At 40.6% G+C, this 26545-nt stretch overlaps 1 long non-coding RNA gene across 3 annotated transcripts in view; it reads left to right on the forward strand.

Moving 5' to 3' along the window:
• The window catches only part of LOC139789402 (uncharacterized), a 99973-nt gene that overhangs the window by 48965 nt on the left and 24463 nt on the right, over nt 1-26545 (forward strand). The window contains exon 2 of one of the 3 annotated variants that reach the window (XR_011723164.1): nt 3882-3976. The exons of the other annotated variants lie outside the window; for them this stretch is intronic. This is a non-coding gene — a long non-coding RNA (uncharacterized lncRNA). The remainder of the gene's footprint in view (nt 1-3881; nt 3977-26545) is intronic. 3 annotated transcript variants of the gene reach the window in all.

Here is a 26545-nt window from a genome sequence, read left to right on the forward strand (position 1 = left end):
CCAGCAGACAAAGCCTTAGACACTACTGTGTAGGAAGACTAAATCTAGTTCTAGAGCCGCATGATTTGAAATAAAATGAATACAACATTGGTAACTTCCGAAACCTTTAGATTTAGTGCCAGATAACACTTATAACTGAATACAGAAGCAGAGAATGGTACCAAAAATATTTATAGAGGCTGCTGTGCCTAAGCCTTGACCGAAGTGGTTGCTTGCACTTTGTTCTCAAAGGCACCCATAGGCCATTCAGGAGGCCAGTGCAGATGAAAGCTGAGACTTCCTCTGGAAGGGAGGGAGGCAGGGAGAAGAAGCCCAGGCTGAGGTGCTCATTCCCTTTTTCCTTCAATAGAATTGCTAACAGCATTCCTTATGAATAACAGCTGAGCCTTAGGCCAGTCCAGAAAAAAAGTTAATTAAAATATAACTTATTCAGATGTGAATGCGTACTTGATTTCAGAAGTTCCTCGGGTTATGAGGTATGAAAATAAAATTTAAAGAGCAAAAGAGCCCTGTTGTTAGAAGCAGGAAGTTCTATTTAGCTGTCTTCCACTGCTTAGGAGGAGGGATCTGCCATAGCTTGTGTTTCCAAATGTACCTCATACATTAGAAGAGAATCAGGCTCCCATCCATGTATCTGATGTATTTGGGATAAATTCATGAGAACGTAACATACAAAATTTATCCTGTCAGACCAAAGTTCATGTAGCTTCATATCTTATAACAGACGATAGTTGAAGGATAAGAGAACAAGGCAATACTCCCCTGTGGAGCTCCCACCACTGAGTTATCTGTGTGGAGGACCTAATGTGAGTCTGACTGATCTGTGAGGCACTCAGCTAGGTAGCTCTTCTGACAGGCTGCATTGGTCACAGCTTGCTCTGTGTTCAAAGGGTCCTGTCTCCATGTCTTTATGTGCAGTTCAATTAGCCCCCACTTTTGCAGTTGCTCTAGATCTTTCATTACTCCAGTGGGTCCCTTGGTCACCAGGAGCATCAGTATATTGTTGATGAGCTTCTGTTGCTTCCTGAGCTGTATGGTCAGGAACCAGCAAAATCTGATTTTTTATATATATATATATATATATACACTAACATATATATATATATATATACAAACATATATATATATATATTTATATATATATATATTTATATATATATATTCAGGTAACCACATTTAAGTGAACCCAGGCTCCTGATTTTTTACGGGTGACCTGCTGGGCTTTGTGCATGGCTCTTTATGATTTCAATTATGTTTTAAATCATTTAATGGATGTTTTTCAGTGACAGAGTTAATAAATAATCAGGTAATTAGGGGGGTTCTCACAATATATTCAAGGGGTGGAGTTAGGGTTGTGTGACTATCTCACAATTTGGAGTTGTATGGTTAGAAACATTCTTTTAGCATGACTATGGTATTCATTACTGCTGGGTCCTTTCTCTCATTTACTGTATGAGACACCACGGGGTCCATTGTCTCTAATACTAAGAAAGCTGGAAAAAGGAGGCTTCGTTCTAATATTTTTCTCCTCCTCTTTCTGAACTGTTTTCCCTAAATGATGATTGTAAGAATGGAATTTGTTTCTTGTGGGATTCCAATAGCAAGCGGATGCACAGTGAGGAAGGCATGAAAAAAAACCCTCCAGCAAAACCATATTCAGCTGTGCAGTGTTTTGCTCAGTACAGCATCCACAGCATCTGAAGAGCCAACACAAATGAGAAAACCCCTGCACAAGAGCTCATAAGCCTACATATGACTTTCGACTGAACTTTTGTCTCACTAATGTGCTTTAAAGTAAAACCTCTTGCTTACCAAATATAACTTAGAATAATTTCTTTGGCCACTATTTCCTTGGCATTCAAGTACTGCTGCTTAAATATCACACCAAATAACTTGAGTAATCCTAAATTGCAGCAGTTCTAGACTTCTAATGACAACATTGTTTTGTACCGATTATTTTTCAGAAAGACTGTTTCTCTAGGATATATTGAGGCCAAATGCTTCTATGGATTCAATCAGCCCAGCATTACTGAACCCAGTGATGCAGAGCTAGCTTGCCTCAGCTAATAATCTGGTACATTTTTATACCTGCCTACTTCTTATGCTATTAAAGCAAATCTATCTGCTCAGGTTGTTGGCTGAATGCCTGTAGATGCCAAGCCAAATGTCTGTGACAGTCTAGGTACTAAGGAAACAACTGGGATAGCTTCAGAGTTGCTGTTCAGAGTAGTAGAGGGCACAAGATGAGGGATAAAATACCTGCTAAGGGAGAAAGTACAGTGTAATAGTTCTTCAGTGACTTCAAGTGTGACCTTCTGCCATTTGAAATACATTTACTTTTTTAAAACTCCACATCCCTATGTCAAGATTTGCATTCTCTTGGTTATGTGCCTAGTCTGAAACTCAGCTGCACAAAAAGTAGTGTTTGGTCAAGGCAATAGGCCTGTCTTGTGAGTGACATCATAACTGGGAGCAAGGTCTTTGGCTTCAAATGAAGAATAAGTCAGTTTTCCACAAGGCATTTTACAACATAGGCCCGGCTGTGTTTTTTGAGGTTGGTAGGTTGCTTTTTTTTTTTTTATTTCTCCTATGGCAACTCTCGCTGTGTTCTGAAGGTTATTGTTGCTCTGGAAGAGCCAACAAAACAAAGCTTGTGCCTTCCCTTACATGCCCCCTACAAAGCCCAGTTACACCACTGATGAAAGAGGATTCCCCTGTAGGACAAACAGCAGCAGCAGCCCACAGAAAGCTGGTTCCGCAGCAGTGGTCTGAATTTCTCTGGTGCCAAGTAATGTCAAAGTTGGTGTATTATTGCAGTGGTTCAGTATCCTCATGGTCAGTTCTGGGCACCTCTCCAAGGCCAATTTTGTCTCTTTTCTGAGTGTCCCATCTCTCTACGCCCAAGCTTCATTCCTCTCCATGGAAGATGATAATTTTGGAGAAGTTACTGCTGCGAGGGATGCAAGTGACAACACTGATCTCTGCACCAGACTGAAGAGGAGTGGCTAAAAACAGTGCCAGCATTTGCCTGTACTACCTTTAGTCTGAGATCTTGCACCAAGAGGAGGAGCAGTACCTTACACCTCCAAGGACTGCCCTTCAGAGTGCAGCTTCTGGAGTGCTGTTCCGAGTTCCTTTCCAGTAGTGGCAGGGAAATCCAGTGAACAGTAATAGTGATGGAAAAGTAAGAAGCTCAAAGAAAAAAAGATAAGAGAGAGAGGAAGAGAGAGAGTGAGAGAAAGGGGAAGAGGGCAGGAGACAAAGACTTTGTACAGACTGGAGTGAGTAACTTGTAACTATTTTTTATTCATGCCATTTATTGGTCTCCCTTCTTCTCTCAGGATACAGCTCATATACCTCTCCCAATTTTTGCCAAGTTTGTCCATTTCTCCCAGGCACTTTCATTATATCTTTTGAAAGCAACCCTTGAAGGAAGATAGTGATCATCTTTGCAGGTGTGTGATGGGGTTAAATCAGCTGATACCTCCTCCTTTCTTGTAGAGCACCTGTTTGACTTACACTCTACTTCACCAGTGGGTTTGAAAGAGTTGGAAAATCAGCAATGGGGAGACAAGGCCTGGGCACAAGTGCTGGGGCCCACTGTGTTGGGTGGGGGTTCCATATTGAGCTGAGGTCCTGTGCAGGATCAAGGGAGTCAGTGAGGAGGCTGATACCAGCACCAGAAGTGCAGAGGTGAAGTGAAAAATGCTGAGGTCAAAGCTGAGCCCATACAAAAGGAACTGGAAGGAGTGGAAAGAATGCAGGGAAGAACAAAAAAATAAGAAGACCATGTATTTTTGAAGGGAATGGGGGGGATTGGGACTTCACATAGTCTGAATGTCGTCTTAAAAGCTAAGAGTTTTTCCTCCTTTTCTCTAAAGCTGCTTTTGCAGGGACAAGGCATCCAATTAAGAATGAGAGTATGAGAATGGAGATTTGCCATTTCTGCAGAGGAACATCATTCAGAGAGCACAAGGTATGTTGGGAAAAGTTAGCTTTTTCCTGAGTCGCCAAACAACTGATAAGTGAGACTGCACATCCAAGTGATGGAATCCTGAATAAATGTGTTAAATCAAATATTGTTGCATTTGACTAGAGAAGAGCAAATGTAATACTCTTTTTTTTTTGTTTTTCCCATTTTTTTCTTTATTTTTTCTTTTCTAGGGAAGAAGAAAAGTGTTAATCTAGAAAACTAGGCCTTTCAGTCTGATCTCAGCAATATGGCAATATGCCAGTTTTGCAAAAAATTATCAAGACAAAAATAGTTACATATTTGGAAGTTGGTGAAAGATAGGGTTTCAGTTAGAAAAAGGCAAAACATGCCAAACTAAAAGAATGACTTTCCTTAAAAACTATATTACTAAGTGAGGGAAATAGGAGTTATCTATTTTATCCCAGCTTCAGTAAAGCATGTCACATGGTAATACATAAGAAATCATCAGTTTATATGGAGAAGATATGGGAACAAATGGAAGATCAGCAGGACAGCCAAAGGAGTTACATGGGAAGGTGAAGCATCTGGCTGGCTAAAGGTTATGGAGAGAGTTTTTCAAGGATTAATCTTGAGTTAAACTTGCTTAAGCATTTAATTAATGACAGCAATAATGACTTGGTAGAAAGCCTGAGAATGTGCTAATGACATTTGTTTTCAACACAGAAAAAATGAGTATGGTGGTGAGCAAGAAAATGTGACAAGAAAACCAGAATTACTTTGGGTTTGAAGTAATAGAAACAGGATAGCACTCATTAGTGCAAATCGCAAGATCATATGTTTACTGAAAAGTAACAAGAATTTTGCAATAAAATTTAAGCTTGTCAGTTGAAAATAACAGGAACAGAAGGTAGGACGTGAGCGCAGTACAGCAAAGGCACCAAAGCTAATCTCACAGGTACCAGTGAAGCCCCTGAAAATAAAAATACCTTTCTGGGTACCTGGGTTTCAAGAGGAAGAAATCAATCAGGAGCAGAAACCAAGAAGGGCTGATTGAGAGCTTATTTAGGAGAACAGAGAACTGATCTTGCTTGAGAAAACAAGAATCACTCAGCTTGCTTAGCCCAGCAAAACAAAGGCTGAGAGATGATCTGCTTGCTGCTTAAGCCACTGCAAGGTCTGCATATAAGAAGGAAAAAATAGCTTAATGACAGCTTAACAGTATTCTTAGCATAAAGATACAAGTGTCGGAACAAGGCTGGGATGGGAACTGGAAGAGTTTTCCTCAGAGGACTGTGGTGCTGTGATAGGGTCCCGGCAAGAGCAGGAGGACAGCACTCTACATTCTCTCTGGGGAATCTGGCTCAGAAAAGATTACTTAAGGTGCACCCCAAAACAGGCAGAGGTAGCCTGAGGAACTTCTGTAGTCCAAAATCTTTTTCCTCCTACCAGCATATGACAATTGTTCACCTCCACATATAGGGACCAACCCTCGGGAAGAGTATTTCTTAGACAGGCTCAATCTCTTTGGTTCTTCCTGTGTGGCCTTGCACTACTCTCTATTTAGGGCATGTGGCAGAGCACCACAATCTAACCCAGGGCCTGCAAATGGTTTGCAAAAGGTTCCGTGAGAAAATTCCCTGTTTAAAATGTGAAATGTGTTTCAAATTTTGGATGGGCACAGAGGTCATGTGACAACTACTATGCTTCCTAATTGGATGTACCTCCTAGAATTGAGTTTCTTTGCAAATACTCATATTTAGGGCTTCAGTGTTCATATTCCAAAAGATTCTGACTTACATGCTTCAAATTTGCTGCTTCCGCAAATATTCCTGCTAGCAAATTCATTCTCTACTCTCAAGCCAAACGGGTGTGAACGCAGCATGAAGTAAAAACATTTTTATTCAAATGAATAGTCCTAGAAAAATTTTCAAGGAATAGACTTAGGTCCTGGAGGGACACAGGGAAGAGAATACTAGACAATCATGAAAAGCAAGAAGAGGAACATAAAGGCACAAATTGCTTGAGACCCTGAGGCATGTCAGAAGCAGGCTCTAAAAACAAGAACAAATTTGAGTTGCACAGGAACCCATGGACGCTGCATGAGAATAACACAAATGTTAATCCCTGACACTTGGGAAGGAGAGTCCTTTTCACTCAGGCAAAACTGCACACAAGAAAACTCAACAGTTGAACTTGGAGGAGACAAGACATTTCCATGGTGAGAGGGCATGCTTTTGAAATGGAAAGGTCAGCTCAATAGCCACGGAGAAATAGAGGCAGAATATAAAGAAGGATTAAGAATGAGGAGATGTTCTGGAAAAGCAGTGAAGAGGAGGTATGAAAACACAGGTGAGAGTTGATAGGGAAGTGCAAAGCTGCTTAAAATTTTAGTGTCATATTGAAAAGCTGTCAAAATTTGTGTAGCTTCATGTTGAAAGCATGTAAAACCACTTGCACAGTATGCGTATCATTGAACGGTTGAAGCAGAAAGCTTTTCAACCCTGAAATTAATTTTGAGGTGTTGATCAAACCACAGACCAAGAAAACAGGTTTGAGAGTGGAGGTGGGAAGCTAGGTTTAATTGAGAAAGTTCCTCCTTCCCGTAAATGGTGTAAGAAAGTGGAATATTATACTGAGCTTGTATGCAAGCATTTTTTCTGGATAGGGTTCCCTCTAACACAATTATTTTTTATGAAAGTTTCCCTTTGCTTCTATCCCCTCCAGTTAAAGAACACATGAGCTCTACCTCTATACTCTTGCTGTGAGCTGGGGAGCTCAGGTGACCACTCATATTGTTTTAGTTTTTTGTGCAAGTCTTGAGTGCAGGTTTCATTTTACTCCTCCTTGACTCCTTAGTTTCTCTGGCCAGCCTCTTTTGCACAGTGAGGGGGATCTTTAGAGGCTCTGAAGAAAGCAAGGGGAGGAAAAGGAACGATGATTAGAGACTTCTGAAAGGGGCAGTGAGGAATTAGGGACTATACTCTTTGAAAATTTGCGTGACACTCCTTAACGGTCCCTGCCTCATTTTCCACTTGGCTGCTTTATGACTGAACTGTAAACTAAAAATGACATGGGCTCATTAATTTGGCAGCAACTGGCAAGATGTGGCCATTTAGCATATCCACAAAGCTATTGTTTATGGCTGGGTCATGTCAAAGGGCAAGCTAAATATGGCTGAACATCTGAAAGGCTGAGTCTAGGAGTCCTAGAGCCTAAACCTTCTCCCTAACCTCTGCTTGTCTTCAGCAGTGTGATCAGCTTGGGTTTTCTGGGCAAGGCTTTACATAAAGCTGTCAAGTTACTAGCAATATTATGTCAGTTTGATTTTTTTTTAAAGCAGGCTCAATTATATCATCCTCTCTTCTCATCTGACAAGCAATACAAAAAGTGTTTGCAATAGCGGTTCCAAGGGAATGGAAATGCTTTGGTTGTGGATCACTGCTGCAAGTCCAACATATGAAGAGAATCTAAGCACAAATGCTTTAAAATGTAAGGTGCCACAGAATCACTGAAAAACTCTTCAGGACATTAGTCTGACTGCATTTGTTTGGCTTAGAGAATAGGTGCTTATTCTCTACAATATCGAGGAATTAAAGGGCACGGCGGCTGAGCAGATCTCAGGCACACAGTCTGAAGGAGCCCATCTGATCTCAGTATTAAAAAGCAACACCACAGACTGCAGACTGAGTATTCATACCTGTCTGTTCTTCAGACAAAAAATGAGAATGAAAACAAATGCAAGAGGAGAAAAGCATTTTCTCTAGTTCCCTTCTCCCAGTCCTCTGCACTACTGCTCCTCAGGTGTAGTGAAGGAGATTTCCTTTGTGTCTTTGGTGTGATGGTTTGCTTCCACTTTTGCTTGAGCTGACCCTTTTAGAAACGAATGACATCCCAGCCCACACTCTCACTAGCCAAAAGCTGACATTTATTCAGTGGACTTGGAAGGAAACCTCTCCCCAGCTGGTCCATTCCTGCTTGGGACATCTACATCTGAAAATAATACCTCTGCTATTTATGCACGTGGTCCTGTCATGACCTCGTCTACTAGGATAGATTAACTGAATTTCTCCAATGTTTTCTTTACTTCCTGATGTCCATTATTGACTTTGCTGTGGGATGAAGGCTTTTGGAGGAGCTAAACATGAATCAGTACGGGAAACTTGGCATGCCTGAACTTTGGGGTGGCTTGCTATTCTGAGGGCTTTCAAATGTGATTTCTTCCCTCTTAAAATTAAGTCACACTAAAGCAGAAGGGACAAATAACTTAGACTGGCATTTCCTCCTTGGTAAGCAGTCATCTTAATGAATTTCACAGAAGGCAAATCACAGTTCTCAGGTGTCAAACTTTAAGTTTGCTTTGTAAGCAGAAAAAAAAAAAAAAAAAAAAAAAAGGAAAGCTCTTTAAAATTTAAATGTTGCAGACTTGCTTTACTGTGAAAAAATTACAAATAACTCACCTTAGCTTCCTATTATTGCATTTAAACTTGAAAGAGTGTAATATTAATAAAACAACCCTTTTTTAAGTTAACTTCATATTCTACTAAGATTAACAAGCAAATGTTTTTCCATGTAGATTGGTGAAGTAATCTTGAGGAAAAGCTCTTATTCATTTAAATACTGTGTAACTCAAAGTCTCTTTTTTTCCTCTCTTCTGTGATATCCCCCTATATATATCGACTTTTTGTTTTGTTTTGGTTAAAAGTTTATGCAGGGTTGATTAATTTTAGCAAGTTTCCAAAAATGAAACGGGCTTTTATGCCTGAAGGAATATTTTTTTTTTTTTGACATTTAACAGCAAAGAAAACTATTTCCTCTCCCATTCAAAGCTAACCATGTTTAATTGGCCTAGAAGTCTGTTGTAGTTTGGAAAATGTTTGTGATATCCCATCTGTTTTTATATCCAGCCCTTCAAGTGAGGCTGTGTTTACTGTCTTGTTGGGTTTACATGTACACTGATGTTGATATGACAAGGTATTCCCTTGAAACAATGTTAGATCTTACAGTCTGTGTGACTCTTAATAATGCTTTGTTATGTAGGCAAAAAAAGAGAAACCTTGTGCAGTTTTAGCAATGGTTTCCTAACATTTCAAGTTTATTTTAACTGCTTGGATGCCTCAGCTGCATGAATAACACACAACATAGAGACATGCAGTCACACACATCTGTGCTTTGGGGACCATTTAGAGCACTAAAGAGTATCTATCTGTTGGCTGCAGTGGATTAAAATGAATAGTATTGTATCTTTTCTCCTTGGGTTGAAATTAAAAGGCTTAATGCAACAAACAACCTCTTAACTCATAGGCTACCATTTGCATCTCACCCTGCAGATCATTAAGAGACTTCAGACTCCAGGGTGACAAGCAATATATTTTGTAAAACAACAGGGATTTAAGATGCAGACATGTACAGATGTTGCGTTTTCCATACATTTTTGTGGTCAGATAGCAAAGTTTGAAGATGTATGTGTGAGGTCATTTGAATTCACTTGGAGATGAGAGCTTCATAGGCACAGAGACCATCTGGCAATCAGATGTGGACTGCAGGTAGACCTATTTGTTTTTAACTGAAGTCACTGAGGAATGAAAATGTCAAGTACCCTAACACTGCAGAAAAATGATAATCACTAACCACCCAGCACAGCATCTGTTTAACCAGTCTCAAAAAAAAAAAAAAAAAAGTAATCCAGTCAATGGAGTAGGAAATCATAGGCATTACAGTATTTTTTCTTTCTCTATGTGTGTGTGCACGTGTATGTATATATGCAAGTGTGTATACTATGCCAAGTCCTAAATGGAGTGGTGAGATTTCTGGGTGTCTGTTGTGGTGGTCCACACAAGCAAAAAGACTGGTAATTGGAGAAATTGCTTTAAAATCAGTTAGCCTGGAGTGTCTGACAAGCTGCAATCAGTCCCTGACATGTGCATGAATCCCATTTTTTTGGATGTTATTTGACTGGTGGAAAAGCTTTCTGGCTAACTGCTGTGCTGTTGGTTTTAGAACTGGAAGTCTGTATGTGTAGGGGTGTAATTCAGGATGTCCCTCACACCCCACCACTTACTTCCCAACCCCAGATTTCAGCTGTAGTTGCTGGCATGGTGGCTGGGGGTATTGAACTGCTGGCACACATGGGGTTTACTTGCTTCCAAGGTTCCAGAGACCAGAGACCACATCAAAGACAGAAAAGAGTGAAACCACTGTGGAAAATGGGAATTTAGAGAGCACCACGTTGCCTGAAGACAGGGACTTTCTCCATAAAATTTGGATGCATTTTCAGCAATAAAAATTAGGAGGTGGGTGGGGTGAAAAAAGTTTAGATGAGCACAGAGAACAAACAGACCTTAGATACCTCTGTAAGACTTTGTGGGAGAGATCTTAAGAGCTGGACAAAGTCTAAAGCATTCTGTGTCCCCTCGTGCAAGACACTCTTTTTAAAGTTATCTTGATCCATGAGAGAACGGTTTCCCTTCCTTTCCCTTCCTTTCCCTTCCTTTCCCTTCCTTTCCCTTCCTTTCCCTTCCTTTCCCTTCCTTTCCCTTCCTTTCCCTTCCTTTCCCTTCCCTTCCCTTCCCTTCCCTTCCCTTCCCTTCCCTTCCCTTCCCTTCCCTTCCCTTCCCTTCCCTTCCCTTCCCTTCCCTTCCCTTCCCTTCCCTTCCCTTCCCTTCCCTTCCCTTCCCTTCCCTTCCCTTCCCTTCCCTTCCCTTCCCTTCCCTTCCCTTCCCTTCCCTTCCCTTCCCTTCCCTTCCCTTCCCTTCCCTTCCCTTCTCTTTCCTCTCTTTCTATCTTTCTCTTTCTTTTTCTCTTTCTTCATGTAGTGATTATGAAGCAAAAGAAAATTACTGTTCATAAGGTTCTAGGTAGTTTCCTCTGTGATTGTTAGACTGATAAAAACCTGACAAAACTCCTAGCTTTTAATGAATACTTACTTATCAGAAGCTTTGAGCCTGATTCTTAAGCATAACTAGTCCTTTTGCAATTATTTATTAGTAGTTTTAATAATATGGGTTTTTTTCATGTGTAGTTGGCTAGTTACTATTTTCTCAGGAGCAGACATTTAATAAATGCGGAGTCTGAACATGTTCTCTTACTTCTAATTCTACCAAGTTAGACCCCTGCAGCAGAAGCCCAGATCACTTTCCAGAGATGCAAACCTGGGCTGACCCAGTAACATAGCAATCCCTAATGGAGTTACTCCAGATTTTGTATCAGCGTGATGAGAACTGGAACATAGCCTGATAGCAGACTGCCATCTCCCCAGCCTGTGCACTGTGGTCTTGAAACCTTCTTTGAGCACACTGTGATGAGCATTGCAAGGAAGTTTACAGGGACTCCAGGCAGACTATGGGGCTTGCTGAGCATATCTAGTGGTCTGTCGGCCTAACCATCTGTATCTGCTCTTTGTCATGTGACACTGATAAGAGAGAATGAATATGTAATGAACATCAAAACCTTCCATAAGTCTAGATCAAAAATGATCTGGTTGTGATTCTGAGTTCTTTTTACAAAAATTCAACACTTCTTGCACGCTTAAAGAGAAAGCTCCATCTAGATGCAGTAGAACTTATGTACAGATCTCCCAGGGCACATTTGCAACAGCCACAGTAAATGCATGCTCTCCTCACAGGAAGTCAAGGACATGATTCCTTCGGGATATTTCTGCCTTGCTGAGGTTTAATGTGCCAGTGTGTCAAACTGGCCAATGCAGGACACTGTGATAGATTTGAGACTTTCTCTTTGCTTTTGTGTTGATCTGTGTTGGTGTTTTTGGCTGGAGGCAGGGTTTCTATCTCTGCATTTGGCTTCTGCACACAGCCTTATATAGTAATACTCTCATCTGGTACACTTATTTGTACAGTGTGTCTTTTTATGGCTTTTTAATAAACAACAAGTTTCCTGGCATTTTCTTTGCTGTCCTTGGGGTAGGAAAAATGGACTGATCCTGAGTGTCCTCCAAAAATGACAGGTTTTTTGCCCATGGAAAGCTACTTTTGTTGACTTGATACCTAGCTTTCACTGGAGGATGTCAACTTGGACTACAGTCCCAATCCTTTAATTTCCATTACATTCCATCCATACTTATGATGGGTTTTAGATTATTTTTAAGCATTAGACCATTTTACTTAGTAAGGACACAGTTCACAAGTAAGCTAATCTAAAAGAAAGTGCTGGTTTAGATAAACTGAGAATTAAAAAGAAATGACACATGCCCATTTTTCCATGTTTTCTACAGTGGTGGACAATTATGACTGGCTAGTAAAGCAATGATCCTTGATTGCATAAAGTGTGTCAATGATATGAATGGGAAGACAGCCAGTGTATTTGCAGCTGAAGTTGTGTCTCATTAAATATTATTTGATGGATAGTACAGAAAAGTAGGAGAAACACCAGAAACATAATTTTCATTAACCGGGAACAGAAGGATTAACAGGATAGTCTTTCACAATTCCTTTGAAAAATGATACATGTATAAGCAAACATACCAGTTATCGAAACGTTTCCTCTAGGTATACTCCACTCCTCTGGATTTGTTGTGGGAGTCTATCAGCACCCACTATTATTTCACCATGCTTCTTTTCCTCTTTTTCATGCAGTCTGTGCCTTGGAATGCCTTTTCTTCTGGACAAAGTGAGATGGACAGCCTGTTTTTGAAGCCTGTCAGTTCTTCTCTCTGGATCTCCCAGCAGAAGTTTGGGGGATGGTGACACCAGGCCCTTCTTCTGCCTGACCTGGGAGTCAGTCTTGCCAGTAGAGTGCTGTTGTTATAAAGACACAGATGCAGGCACTGTCTTCTTTCCCTCTGGCTGTGCTGTTTGACTTCCATCCCAGAATAAAGCTTCAACACAAGGAATGGCTGTGCATCTCCTATGCAGTTGATAGCAGAGCTCTGATTGATGTGTGGCCCGGCATGAGTGAGGCCTGCTCCAGGCTGAGGCCAGTGTGCAGCCCATCTCTCTTCTTTCTCAGGATGTCTGCCAAACATCAGCTAAACTAGGAAATGTGGATTTCAACTCTTCCTTTTAGGCAGATTCAGGCCAGTCACAGTGGAGGTCTCTAGTCACCATGAGAGCATAGCTAATGGGGTCTGTGCTACACAGCTGCTGCATACTTAGCCATCTATAGCTCCCTCGGAGCAATGCAGTTGGATGTACTTTTGTGATTAGGTCACTTTCCCTTTAGTGCCTAAATTCTACCTAAACTACCCTATGAAGGCCTTTCAGCAAGCTCATTGTAACCTTCATTGTTTGGTGCCTGGTCTGGGGCAAGTATTTTACTAAGACAGAATCCCACTGTAACCCGGTGACTTGTTTTAGCCACCTATCTGTCCCTTCTTGGTAAACATTAGATTGCTCTACAAATACCCATGAACCCACAATGCATTGCCTAGAGGATACTGATAGAAGACTATCCCTCAAGGAAGCTTTTTCTATATTCAGCAGAGCATCAGCCTTGTTGCTAAGGAAAATTAGATATTTAAAACCATTTTTACTAAAGGACATATATCTGGAATTCTGAGGGATAAGGCTGCAGAATGGTAAAACTTGAACTGCAGTAGGGATACTTCCTGGCCCCTCCAATGTGTCAGCAACACCAAATGGATGACTGGTTCACTTCTGCCAATAGACCAGAGCCAACACATGCTTCTGCTGTTAGAGGTGGCTACCAGACTTCCTCTTTGTAGTGTCCCTCCCTGGTCTAGGCAGTATGACCCAGCCTTATTCTTGGCTTTATCAGAATGTCTTTTTCTGTCATGGTGGTACACTAGAACTTCACACAGGCCTGCGTAGGGTTACATGATTTCCTTCCCTTCCTCAGTGAAGTCTCTTGTTTAATATTTCAGTTGTATATCTCAATGGGGACATCCCTGGCTGTGCATTCTTTGTTATGGTCTCCCTACACCATCGTAATATAGTACTGCAAATTATGCAACATGAGAAATATTAATCATGTAAGCGTTTTCAAAAGACTTACAATATTTAGCTTGCTTCAAGCTCTGCATGAAGTCTACATGTGTCCTGGAGGACAAAAGAGACTTTTGAGGACGTGCTTGCCAAGACTGAGCATTTCCATCCTCTCCCTCCTGTACATACCCACATATGAATATACACACTTCATTAGATTAAAAGAAGCCCTGGGGAATGCTGTCACAGCTGCCCACATCCTTTTCTTGTATCCAGCCTTTAGACCTAAATATGATAATACTTTGTACAAGCTCTGCCATACCTAAAGAGTCTCAAACAAAAGACTGTGTTTTCTCCAGTACAAACCATCACTGCAGATGCTGGAGTTACATGGCAAGAAAATGAAATCAGAATCAGGCCCAAACTTTCAAGGTTTGCTCTGAATTTCCTGGCTTTTGTGGTTAGAATCCAGACCCTTAACATTATTTTAACATAGGTTTTGCATTTATATTTATAAACACAGAGTACTGCTGCCTATTTGAGTTTAGAATAGATTGTGGTATAAACATATTTCCTCTTTACACATTATAATCAGCGCACAATGGCCTGCTTTATGTAAAACATATCACAGTCTTTGCTTCTCTGTATGTGCTTGCATGCACATATAGCTTAAATTAACTAACTTAATATTCTCATGATGTGTTCAAAGAGGAGATCTGTGAATGAGGTAGGGAAAGATGGTCTTACAGTTCTTATTTTGGAGTCTGAGATTAAACACTGTATTTAGAGAAACACTTAATGATGATTCATTTTAGCAGGCCTTTGGTTGATGACTTATTTATAATTTCATCAACCAAACACTTCCCTTGACAGAGTATGTTTTGGCTCACTGTTGCTTCTGACAGCTATGTAGAACAATCCATAGTAAATGTGTCCTTTACAAAATTAGCCAAACATCATTCCAATGCAATGACTCTGTAGGCGATAAGATGAAAATGATTAGTTACAGTTCATTGAATATTGCCCCAAACGTGTTCAAAACTACTGCTTGGCATAATCCTTGAGAAGGTGTTTTGGCTTCTTTCACAGCATTGCTGAAAAACAGTTGAAATCGAAGTTGAGTTTTGTTTAAAGGGTGAACCAGTATAAAATTGGGGGCATTTCAAGTGCTTACTGCAGAGTTTGACTTAATTTTGCAAGATATTTTGCTTAACTTGGGACATGTGGATTTATTTTTGGAGGAATTAATCACACATTCATGTTTTCATGCTAAGATTTTTTTGGTTGTTGGCCTTGCACAATAATTTTTTTCAGTGCAATTGCACAAACAGCAGCCTTAATAACAATGACAAAAGCATCTAATTCCTATAAATCTGAGAAGAAAAAATGGAGACAGAAATTTTCCAAGATGCTGCAGGGCGGGGTTCCCATAAGATGTAACAAGGATGTTACTGGGTGAACACCAGCAAGGGAGCTGGAGCAGTGGAGTGTGTGCCTGGGGTGTCATCTGCTACAGAACGATGGCAGGAGTGTGCAGTGCTCATGTCATGCACTGTGGTGTTCTCAGGCAGGGCAGCTGAAGAAAAAATATTCAATATCCTGTTGCCATCTTTCAAAAAAGATCAAATCCAACAGTTTGGGACAAAGTGTTTATATATGACCTCTGTTAGGTGCCTGTTCCCAGATGCATCTGTCCACAAAAAGAGCTGCACACTCAACTCATTTACTAAGGACCAAACAGAGAACTGATGTGCTGAGAGATGGGCACACAGGCACATTCCCTCCACACTGTCCCCAGGCTCCATACCACGAGATGTGGCAGCTCAGCATCACCGCAGGCTGCCAGGATGATTTTCCAGTGCCCTAGGCTGCAGTCCAACCCTAGGGAGGCTGCTATGAGCACTGGTGCTCTCTGCTGTTTTTTTCAACAGCCTTGGTCCTGTTGCTTTCACCTGCAGATTGGCAGTGATGTGAAAGGGTCAAGGACTGTGTTTTTCTCCTCACTTCTTTCCCACCCAGCCTTGGGTGCTCTGTGTGGCCTCAGGGACACAGCGCTACTTTGAGCAGAGTGTGAGAGGGCAAAGGTGAAATCACAGAGGACAACACTCCTTCTCTTCACCTTCATTCAGCAGGATAACTCTGCACTCTTCTGCTTATCTGCACAATACTCTAAGGATACATAATTTTTAGTTTAAAATGCCGGGAAGATGCTATTTCCCAAGCAGTGACTGATATGAAAGTTTACATGATTGTACTTACATATGGTTTTGAAAATTATTTCATTTATTGTAAACATAATTTTTTTTTTTTTTTTACAAAATACTCCATGATTATGTAAGAGCTGCACACTGTCTTCCAGTTCATAAAACTTGCAGCACAGATTAGGTATACATAGGTCCATCCTCTCAGACTCTGAATGCAACTCAATTAACTTACAATTCTATCTTACTCCTCCTGAAGGATGTAAGACTACTTTGGAGAGACATACATGCTATTAGCCTCACTTTTTATGTCCCAAACTGATGGGATTTGTCCAAAATCACTGCCTGAGTCAGCTGAAGAGCTAGGGTGAAACCTCTGTCTTCTCACTCACAATATGAAAAATTATCCTCAAGTCAGCTTTCAAACTCAAACTGGTTTTAATGAAGATAAATGGAAGCCTTAAATCCCTTAGTACATTTCAATATGTTAGCTGTAAGCCTCAATAGTAAACTTCCACCTGGGAAATTACTGCATTTTTAGAAAAGGGCAAGACAATTCCTCTCTGTCCTCTCTTTGTCTGGAAAGAAAGGAATATACATACATCTACTCAGAAGCAACATTCCGTGCAGATAAAACACCTTATTAGTAAAAGTTTTGTTGTTATCTCTCTTTGTAATTAACAAATACAATGAATGGAATGCCTGGTGTTTCATACCCGGCTTTCCTTTTCTAAGACTAGTTGCAAACAAAAATGTAAATAAGCTATCTTTTTTTTTTTTTTTTTTTTTTTTTTTTTTTTTTTTTTTTTTTTTTTTTTTTCACATACATTGAGCTAAATTCTGTTCTCTGAGATGTGTACTGTGCTGGTCCACACTGATGCAAAGGGCAAAGAGATTTTACTTCTCTTGCCCCTCCAAATTTAATTGCATATTTCAGCATTATATGAAGATCTGCCAGATAGTTCCTTGATGTAAAATGTGATTAGCCACTGACCACTCCCTTGCAGCTCCTGGGTCCCCCTCACTTGTGTGCTGGAGGTCTGTGCCCTTCTGTGTGCTGGAGTACTGGAACATTTTGGTCAGACTGATGGAGTGGAGCATGGGATGACTATGGCTTTGCTGGGGATGTAAGAGGAAGTTTGCATCCTCCTCCTCAGATTACACATGATATCTCACTGTATTGGTCAGCTGTGGCTGTGCAGCCTCTTTTGTTAGATGGGGAGCAGAAGTAGACTTAGTGGGGACCTTTCAAAATTGCATCTCCCTACCACTCCCTTCCCATCAGGGAAAAAAAGGCATATGTAACACACAGATTGTATATACCTTTGTCTGCCCCTGCTCCTTCCCTGAGTTGTAATTAATTTAAATCAGGGATAAAAGCTGAGTGAAATATGGTTTCTCTGAACTGTGTTAAAGATGCTCCAAAAAGATGCCTGCTGTATTTGTATAACTGTTTAAACAAAATATCGTAAGAATTCAAATGAGTATCAGATTGATCCCTCCAGTGCTTAATGCAGTCTCCTAGGATCACAGAATATCACAAACCTGGCCCTGGTGAATGCAATAAGGATGTAGTATTGTAAGAAGAGGCCACATCCCTGACACTTCACGTTACAGATCTGCTTCACGAAGGTAGAAAGCAACAGGAATTGGAGATAGTCTTTAATGTGGTGGTTTGCGTTAATTTCTGCCAGCCACATTCTTAAACACTTACCTACATGGAAATAACTGGTCTGAAAGAGAAGAAACCACCACTGTTACCTCCCCATCCAGATTTCCCCCCAGTTTGCCCATGAAAGGCAGCCCAAGACTCCTTGGATGTGCAGGCAGGACTGAAGTGCTGCCCAGTGTTGGAGAATCAGACCTGCCTGGAGAAAGGTTGCTTCTGCCACAGTGAACCTGAGGGGAGAGGCAAGGGAAGGAAGCCCTGGAGACCTCAGATAGCTGTTTTTGCTGTACTTGAGGGAGGAGAGGAGGGAGGAAAGCAGGGAAGGGTGCTTTTGCAAGGAACTTACCACCACCCCTGATGTACACCAAAGATGAAGCAGAAAGCTCACTTTTCCAGGGCTCTTGCACTGCTGGTATAAACACCTTAGCAGATGACATGTTCTTTTGTAAGGAAGTCTTCTGTGGAGAGCAACTACCACATTACCTATACCAAGCCAGTCCCATAATGTGTCAGTGTTTCTCTGAATAAGTATCCTTTTTTTTTTTTTTTTTTTTTCCCCCCAGGGAACAAATGGGACAGAGTAACTCTTGTTGAACTTCTACCTGTGTGTTGCTCTTGTCATTCCTCTACTGATAAAGTAATCCAAGACCTGTTATTGAATATAGCCTGTCAAACAGACTTAAGGAAAGAAGGCTTGATTATTTCATTAGCAATAGGATGGGATGGGTAACTTGAAAATTTATTACATCAGTAAATTAAAGTCTTGCCACTATATATCAAAGAACCATTATGGGTCAAATAAAGACCATATGTGTCATTAAAATTTTGTTTTGTGAGCCTTGAAATCCAAAGTGTGTCATATTTTATTTTGGTGTCATTGTAGTTTGTTTACTTAGTTGTATATCTGGGGGGTTGGTTTTTTTGTTGTTTTGGGGTTTGGTTTTTTTTGTTTGTTTTTTTTTACATTTATCCGGAGGGCCAGCCTTGTGCTGAACATGACTGATTTGTATAGAAACATTTAAGTTGGTTCTTATGCAGAGATCGACCTCTGATTTGTGTTGGCTTTTTGCACATTGATTTAGCAAAGGCAGGTTTTGGCTTTGTTTTCTACAAAGTCCTAAGCTTTTCTTTTTATCTGGCTTATCTTCACATACTTGTCTTTTCGAGCTGCAAGCTCCTTGGGGCAGGGGTTGCATTCACAGTGTTTAATGTGCCTTGCACAGACGGAGTCCTGAGTTCAGGCTCATAAGTATCAGCTGAAAGCTAATAATAAGAATGAATTCCATCTGATCCAGATCATTGCAGAAGCTGATCCTTAAACTCTAATCTAGCCCGTTTTGCCCACAGACTTGCATGTTTAGTGACCACTATGGAATGAAAAGGGGACCATGATTTCAGGAAAACAAAATGTCAATAGGTAACATTTGGTCTTCTTTGCAGAAAATGTGCTGCTTAAAGCAATCTTTCTTTTTTATTATAGTTCTACAATAGGTGCTAGTGTTTGTTAGGACAATAAACTTGTCACATTGAATTATGGTAGTAAAAGAGCACAGATGCACACAGAGCCAAAACCAAGCCTCAGAGTGTTTTAATTCATTAGCTCAACAACTCATGTTTTAGGAAATAAGGAAGATGGAAAATTAGGAAATGGAACAGAGTCTTACGTGAGTGGAAGCTACATGAGTTTGAATGAATCCAAGTATCATTTATAGGGCAAGAAAGAACTCCTTGTATTCATTGCCATGTATTAAACCTTGTTTATCCTTCCTTAAACTAACCATAAACACATTGTGTTCAAGTACTCTCTAACAACTGAGTTGCTGCGGTTGTGCTGTAACTCTCCTCTGCTGCTTTTATCTTTGTAAAGGAGGCATGGCTGCCAGGCTTGGAGCCCAGCTCCCCCTGCTTCCAGATCTTCAGTGTGGGAAGCCTAGAATGGCTCTGCCCATGGCCCCCACTCAGGAAAGCATCAGCATTCAGGCTAAAGGACATCCTGATGTGCTACCAGTGGCATCTGAACAGATGTGTAATAAGGGTTTCTCTGAGCTGCATGCAGCATGGCTCTTTCTTTTTTGTTAGAAGACTTTGAGCCCTTCTCTACAAAGCCTAAATGTTTCTGTTTGTATTCTTGGCATCTATATCACAAGTAAAGATTACACATTTAGCAGAGAGGACCTGCAGGTTTTCTTTTCTTGCTGTACAGGGCTATCTGCATATGTATTCTTGTATTATAGTAGAAAATTGCAAGTGTGTATCTGCTTTTGGATACCAGCTAATGAGTAAGTAGCTCAAACCTACAGACCCCAACATTCAAGTTTAATGCCTATGTATTAATATATTGCAATAATGCTTTATCTGAGGTATTTTTAGCTTCATGAAAGAGACATTCATCTTCTTGATTGGTTTCAGAGTACCAATAAACCTAATGTTCAAATCTGTCTGATAACAAGTCCCTGGTTAAGAAAGTAGGCAACTATCTCTAAACAAAGAAAGTCTGAGCTGGTTCAGGGGCCTGAAGGAACCTTTAATATTTTTATGGAAAGCTAGAGGCTCCAAAAGAGAAATGTGCAAAATGCATGACTGCAAAGGCAGGGACACAAGGGGAAAAAAACTCGGGTTTTATTCCCTTGGTTTTGAGGCTAGCTTGCACAGCTGCAGCTCCTATAAATCGGAGAAACTGGTGGGATACTCTGTTTTACACCAGTGGATATAATGGATACCTTTCCTCCAGCACTGTCTCACATCCTGCACCCTTGGACCTGGAGCAGTCTCTTGGTCTTTTTGTTGGCTGTGTGCCAGAGCCACTAAACTATCACCTTTCATGATAGTCCTGGTATCCTTGACATGGTACATGCAGAAAGGCTCCTGGTTACCTTACTCGTGAAGTACATAACCTGTTCATGGCACAACAAAGGGTATTTCCTCATGGTTCCCAGGCACCTCCTGCTGAACTCGTAGCTGCAAGCTGCAGGCTGCCTATGGGCGGGTCCTAATGGCAGTGGAAAATGGGATGCCTGCTTAGAACAGGGCTGCACATCTCTTCTTTCCTCTCCTCTGAGCCACAGATAAGTGTCAGTAAAGACACTGGAAAAAAACATCTTCGGAAAAGCATGCAAAGTCCTTGATCAGACTAAGGGAAAGAACCAAATACATTGACGGCATGAGAGAGGAAGTGCAACATCTGAAAAAACTATATTCTCAAAAATTCCTTCCTGGATCATAAGATCCCAATCACAATTATTCCATGCTTACCCTTTATTTCATGTTCAAACCCCCTATTAATAAACTCCATATTAGAAAATGAGATGTTATTTTATCAGAATAACTATTATTGTTGCAGCCTAAGGTTTTCAGGCTCTCCTCAGGTGTAAATTTGTAAAAGATTTTAGATCACCAGCTCATGTTTACTGGGTATGGTTTCTATCAGCAGCATAGGGGAGGACTTTCATTACTTTCATGCTAGCTTTGCAAGATTGAGAGTCCTACTGAGAAACATGTCACTGGGATTTGACTAGGGAGCAGAGATCATTGCCAGTACAGAGAACTGCAGAGTCACAGCTCAGTAATGGGCAGCCCCATGGACACACTTTATTATCTTACATTCCTGCTTAAGAGGAATGATGCTATTATTCTAAAGAGCAAGGGTATTAAGTGCAGACAGATATGAATGGTCCTTATATAAGCACTGTTTTCCATAAGAACAGAGACGTGCCTTGAAATTACTGTGCAAACAGATTTTGTGGTATGGGTACTTGTGTACTTCAACAACTACTTGAGTTGCTTCTGAAATCCAGCCAATGGTGAGGTGGAACATGGCAGCTTTAACAAAATGCAGCAGTGCTACATAAGCTCACGGCAGGAAATGAAGAAATATATCATGTTTATGTAAAATTTTTGAAAAAATTGCACATGGGAAAGTTATAATTACTTTAACAGGGAAATGGAGTTAACAGCCTGGTTTTGGGATACTGTGCTCCAAGGAGTTAAATGATCACAAGCAGTTTGCATTCATGTTCATGGCTTGTCGGACTGACAGTCCATCTGAATCAGCATCATGAATATCCCTTTTTTATCCTGTTGAAGTACTAACTCAGTACTGGTTTTGAAGGATTATATTTTCTGAAGAATTAGACCGGTTAGAGTAAAGTTTTGAGGGGTATTTAGAACTATGCAATTCTAAGAATGATGCTGAAATCATTAGAGGTGGGGGCTGGCACTCTCAGCCCAGGCTGATTCAGCTGTAATTTAGTGAGTGCAGTACTTCCCAAATGACTGATTGATGATCTTACTGTGTCTGCTTGCAACAGATCTAAGTAACAGAGCACCTGCCTGTAGCAGCTGTAAAGTTTTGTGAACACTTTTAAAAACTAATATATTTACGGGTTTTCAAGACTCTGTTACGATTTCTGTATGCTCCTTTCAGGGTGGAAATTTTCAGTCGAGAGCCTGCTGAAAAATTGACTTTTTTTGTTTTCTCTTTCCACCTTCCTCCAACAACAATCACTGACTGTGTCATGCTGAAGAATATTTTACTGTATTTATTTTGCTGTTTCTTCAGTAACTTAAAAAAAAATAAAAAGATTATTTTGCTTGAATTCTGCAACATGAAATTGTGACTGTCTCAGTGCCATGATTTAGTTCTGTATTGAAAATGGATCCAGAGAGAAAAGAATGTTGCAGGCTGAAATGCTGATAATTCTGCTTCTGCTAAGCATTTTTCTTTTACAGGTGATTTCCAAACAGTAACCAAAACTACTCCTACTGAGTGTTCCAGCATGTCAGTATTAAATCAAGACATCCTACAACTTGACTAGGGGAGCATATTGTCACTTTTACCATGTTTCTGCATGACACTACGAGGCACAGCCATAATTCTGATTGATATACAACTTCCTGCACACTCGTATTCCTACTGCCTTTTTCCTACAGCTGTTAAAGTTGTTCCAGTACTTTAAATAAAAAAATGTATAGTTGTTCCTTCCAGCAGCCAGAAATTTGGGCAATCCAATGAGATCTGGTACATGTGAGAATCCAGGGAGAGGAAAAAAATGTTGAGATAAGAACATTACCTGAGTACATACAAAAGACAGTCCCTGGGGAAGTAATTAATACTGAAATATGAATGATTATGGATGATTGTAGGATTCAGCCACTTGTGCAGAGGATGAAGGCAGATCCATACCTCTGACCTGGTCCGTCAGCATTGTATTTACAGGGTCAGGGAGCTGATCTGTCAAGACTGTATACAACATAGCAGTTTTTAAGGCTTTCTTAACAATTATGACTGCTTAATGAAACTTTGCCTTCCAGAGACTACCTCCAGGGCTAATGCCATGGGCAGACAATCACTGTATAGACAGCACTCCAAAATACAGGCCAATATAATTCATGCTAACTTTCTCAACCTTCAGCTAAAGACACAAACATGAAGCACCCATGTAAAGAAAACAAGAAAATGTCAAATAATACATCAAACCTTTACCTGCCATGGAAGCTTATTGCAAACTCCTGGTTATTTGTTGTTTTTGTCATGTACAGTGAGATTTTTTAAATCTCAGATGCTGGAATCAGGTGAGTTGTAAAAACCTATCCCTTCTTTCCCCTCCTTTTAAGAAAAGACAGCTTCCCCCATCCTCAATCTCCTCAACTGTTCACTGCATCTGTGGGTTACATCTTGTCTTAATTAGATTGCAAGCAGCTTCAGACTGCAACTATGATCTTACCCTGTGCTACGAATTGGGGCCCAAGCATGAGTAGGTCTGCTGAGAGTTTCTATAACACAAACAAACATAATTATTTTTCTTTGTTCATAGGTGTCTTTTCTCTCTGGCTCTTACATAAACAATGTTTCATGGAGCTGAAACTGTAACTTGGCTGTCAGCTTGGGGAGCCAAGGGATGACTGAGCATCCGACAAGATGAACAAATCTCTACCTTATGTGGAGAAAGAGAATACAGCAGGGTTAACTGGTTCAGAGGTACTCAGAGCAACAAAAAAGCTCAGCATAGGTCATAGACTCAACTCAGAATGATCAGGGATTTTTTTAAAAACTGTTTAGTGACAGAAAATTGGTGTGCAGCTAAATGATTTATTTAACTATCATCTTTCTCTGAACAGTTTCAGTTTTCCAACAAGCTTTCTCTATAACATACCCTCTAATGTCTGAAAATCAAAGTATTTCCACACTGAAATTCTGCCATAGAATCTCATGGAAGCTTCAGTTAGAAGCGGTATGCACCAGCTCTCCTCTTTCTGTAAGAATCTCTGGTTATACTTAACCTACCAAATGTGCTGCTGCCTGACTCACCTAACCCACTGCCCTCTGCAGTCTATGGAGCAGGGCATGGCAGATCGTCTCCCCATATCACTGGGAGGAATGGGAGAGGTGGGCTTGGATGCCCCATGCTCTGCTTCAGGCTGTGGTCAGAGTGTTTCCAGGTACAAAGAAATATCTGACAATATTTTATTTTCAGCTCAGTGTTTCCAGGGTAGGGGGAGTGAGGAGTGGGAATACAACATTGTTGAAGAATGTTAGAGAGGATTGGAGAATGTTGGAGAATATTCCTGAATATTCTCGAAGAGGTAGGGGGTGTGACCCCTTTACTGTGCCCAACCCCATGTTTGGGGGACCAGTTAGATCGGCCCATACTCCGGTGCTACCTGCACCAGGGATTCGCTGTGCTACAGGTAAACACACCGGGTGTCCAATAAAAAGTTATGTTGGTGGCTGGGGTGTGGTCACGGAAGCACTAGATAAGCAAAAGTTGCTGCGCGATAAACCAGAAGTTCGTTTATCAACCATTTTGGTTGCACACATTTTCTTTGCTGCTCCCGCACAACATCAGCCGCTGACCATTAATATCCTCTGCCTGTGGACAAAACGTGGAGACATGAGGTGGTGTGAGCACTCAGACCTTTGGGGACTAGAATGACAGCCCTTTGGCAGCCAGCTTAGAAATGAGAGACTAAAATGTCTCAAATGAGAAGGACCAAATAGCATGTAGATCTCAATTATAATGCTGAATGGCATACTTGTATTGATTTTCACCTATAGCAATTTGCTCTTTTTAATTCAGCTTACATCTTGTAGTATAGCTTGCATTTTATTTTTGAAGTGTCCTGCCATCTTGTCAGTCTTTTTCTCATCCATGAGGGAGTTCTTGTGAAGGTTATGGACAGATATTTGTTAATTTTTATCCAGAATCAGAGTAGTACCTCACTCTATGAACAGTACCGTGTTTGTGTAGAGCTTTCCACACAGCAACACAGTTTAAATGGTGATGTACAACTCTAATGTCAGAGCCTGGCCCTTTGACAGGAAAAGTCAGAACAGGTTGTCCTGGCCATTACAGCCACTGTTTTCATACAGACTACTGAGTTTATTGGTTACATTGCTCATTTATAAGTACAGCTAATGAAATAATTAAAAAACAAAACCCAAACCAATAACCATCCGTGATCCTTTTGTTCACTTTGGGTGTCTGGTTATTGGTGCATCTTTGCGAAAACTGCACTAGACCTGGGAAGTCAAAATGATCAGTATAAATTATCAGTGGTCCAGATGCTAGTGAATGAAATGTGCAACTTTGTGCTAAGACTTAAAAGATTTCCTGAGTCCAAGTAGATTCGTCAAAACTTTTTGGCGTCTCCTTGCAGAGCACTGGAGCAAACCTTCATTGAGGTGCAATGGGCTTGGATTTGTCCCCTTGCAAGGGGACAAAGAATGACACAGAAGTTGGCCAGGATAATCATGAAGGTCCATGCAGAACACCACAGTGAGAAGAGAGGGAACCAGGAGAAGAGCTGGTGTTTTCAGCCCATAACCTACAGGAGAGTCTGCACTGTGCTGTCTCCTCCTTATGCTGGTGCCATGAGTTTGGTGGTCCAGCTCAGAGAGCAGAGGTCATTAAATAGCAGTACCAGCTCCACTGATCCTGAGGAAATTTGAGGTCCCCTAAATTGCTGGATGGGATAGGATGTCTAGCACAACAGAAAATAAAAAACTCTGAGATCTCATCTCTTTCACTAACTCTTGACTGTGGAATTCACTCAGGAGGATACTACTTGGAAAAAGTGAGAGAAAGAAAAAGGACTGGAGGGTATGGACTTTCTGATACTTGGTTTCCCACTGGAAATTAAAACAAGACATTAAGCAACAGGGGTTTGCTCCACTCGGTTGACTTAGAACAGCTGCTCACCAATTTCTGCAGTACAGAGAGGAAAAGCAGAACTTTGCCCTGGGTCTGAGCAGCTTTTCAGAAGCAATCCAATTCAAACTTCCACTCAATGACTTCATTCAAAGCTGGTTTACATCATGAAGAGAAACTTCGTTTATTTATTTGTAATAACTTCAGGATTTTATGGACCCGCAAGAGGATGTAATTTAAGAAAACATCAGCAAGCTGTTTCAAATAGCAAGGTTTCAAAACAGGCAGTGCCAAAAACTCATCAATGGAAAGGGTTCATTATTAAAATAATAATAAAAAAGAAAAATATCTTTTGTAGATAACTTTGAAGTAAAAGTTTCCAAAAGTTGAATTTCATTCTTCAATAAATACATATTTTTATATGACTGAAATCAGTGAACTGTCACCAGTTAGTGAATAAAGTTGGTAACTGTAAAGTCTATCACCTCAAAGAAATAACACAGCAAATATGTTTTTAAATATCTCATCTTATCCAGACCAAGCAGTTAAAAAAAGCATTGGAGAGGCAATTCACTAACTTTAAACCTGGAAAGCTGCAGAGTGTGATCTGATAATGCTTAGGAGCAATGAATACTTTCTGCTGAGTGACCCAGAATAAATAATTTGGACTATCCATGCCAGGAGTATAAAACAGGCTT

This window comes from Heliangelus exortis, chromosome Z (genome assembly GCF_036169615.1).
Source record: "Heliangelus exortis chromosome Z, bHelExo1.hap1, whole genome shotgun sequence".
Lineage (NCBI taxonomy): Eukaryota > Metazoa > Chordata > Aves > Apodiformes > Trochilidae > Heliangelus > Heliangelus exortis.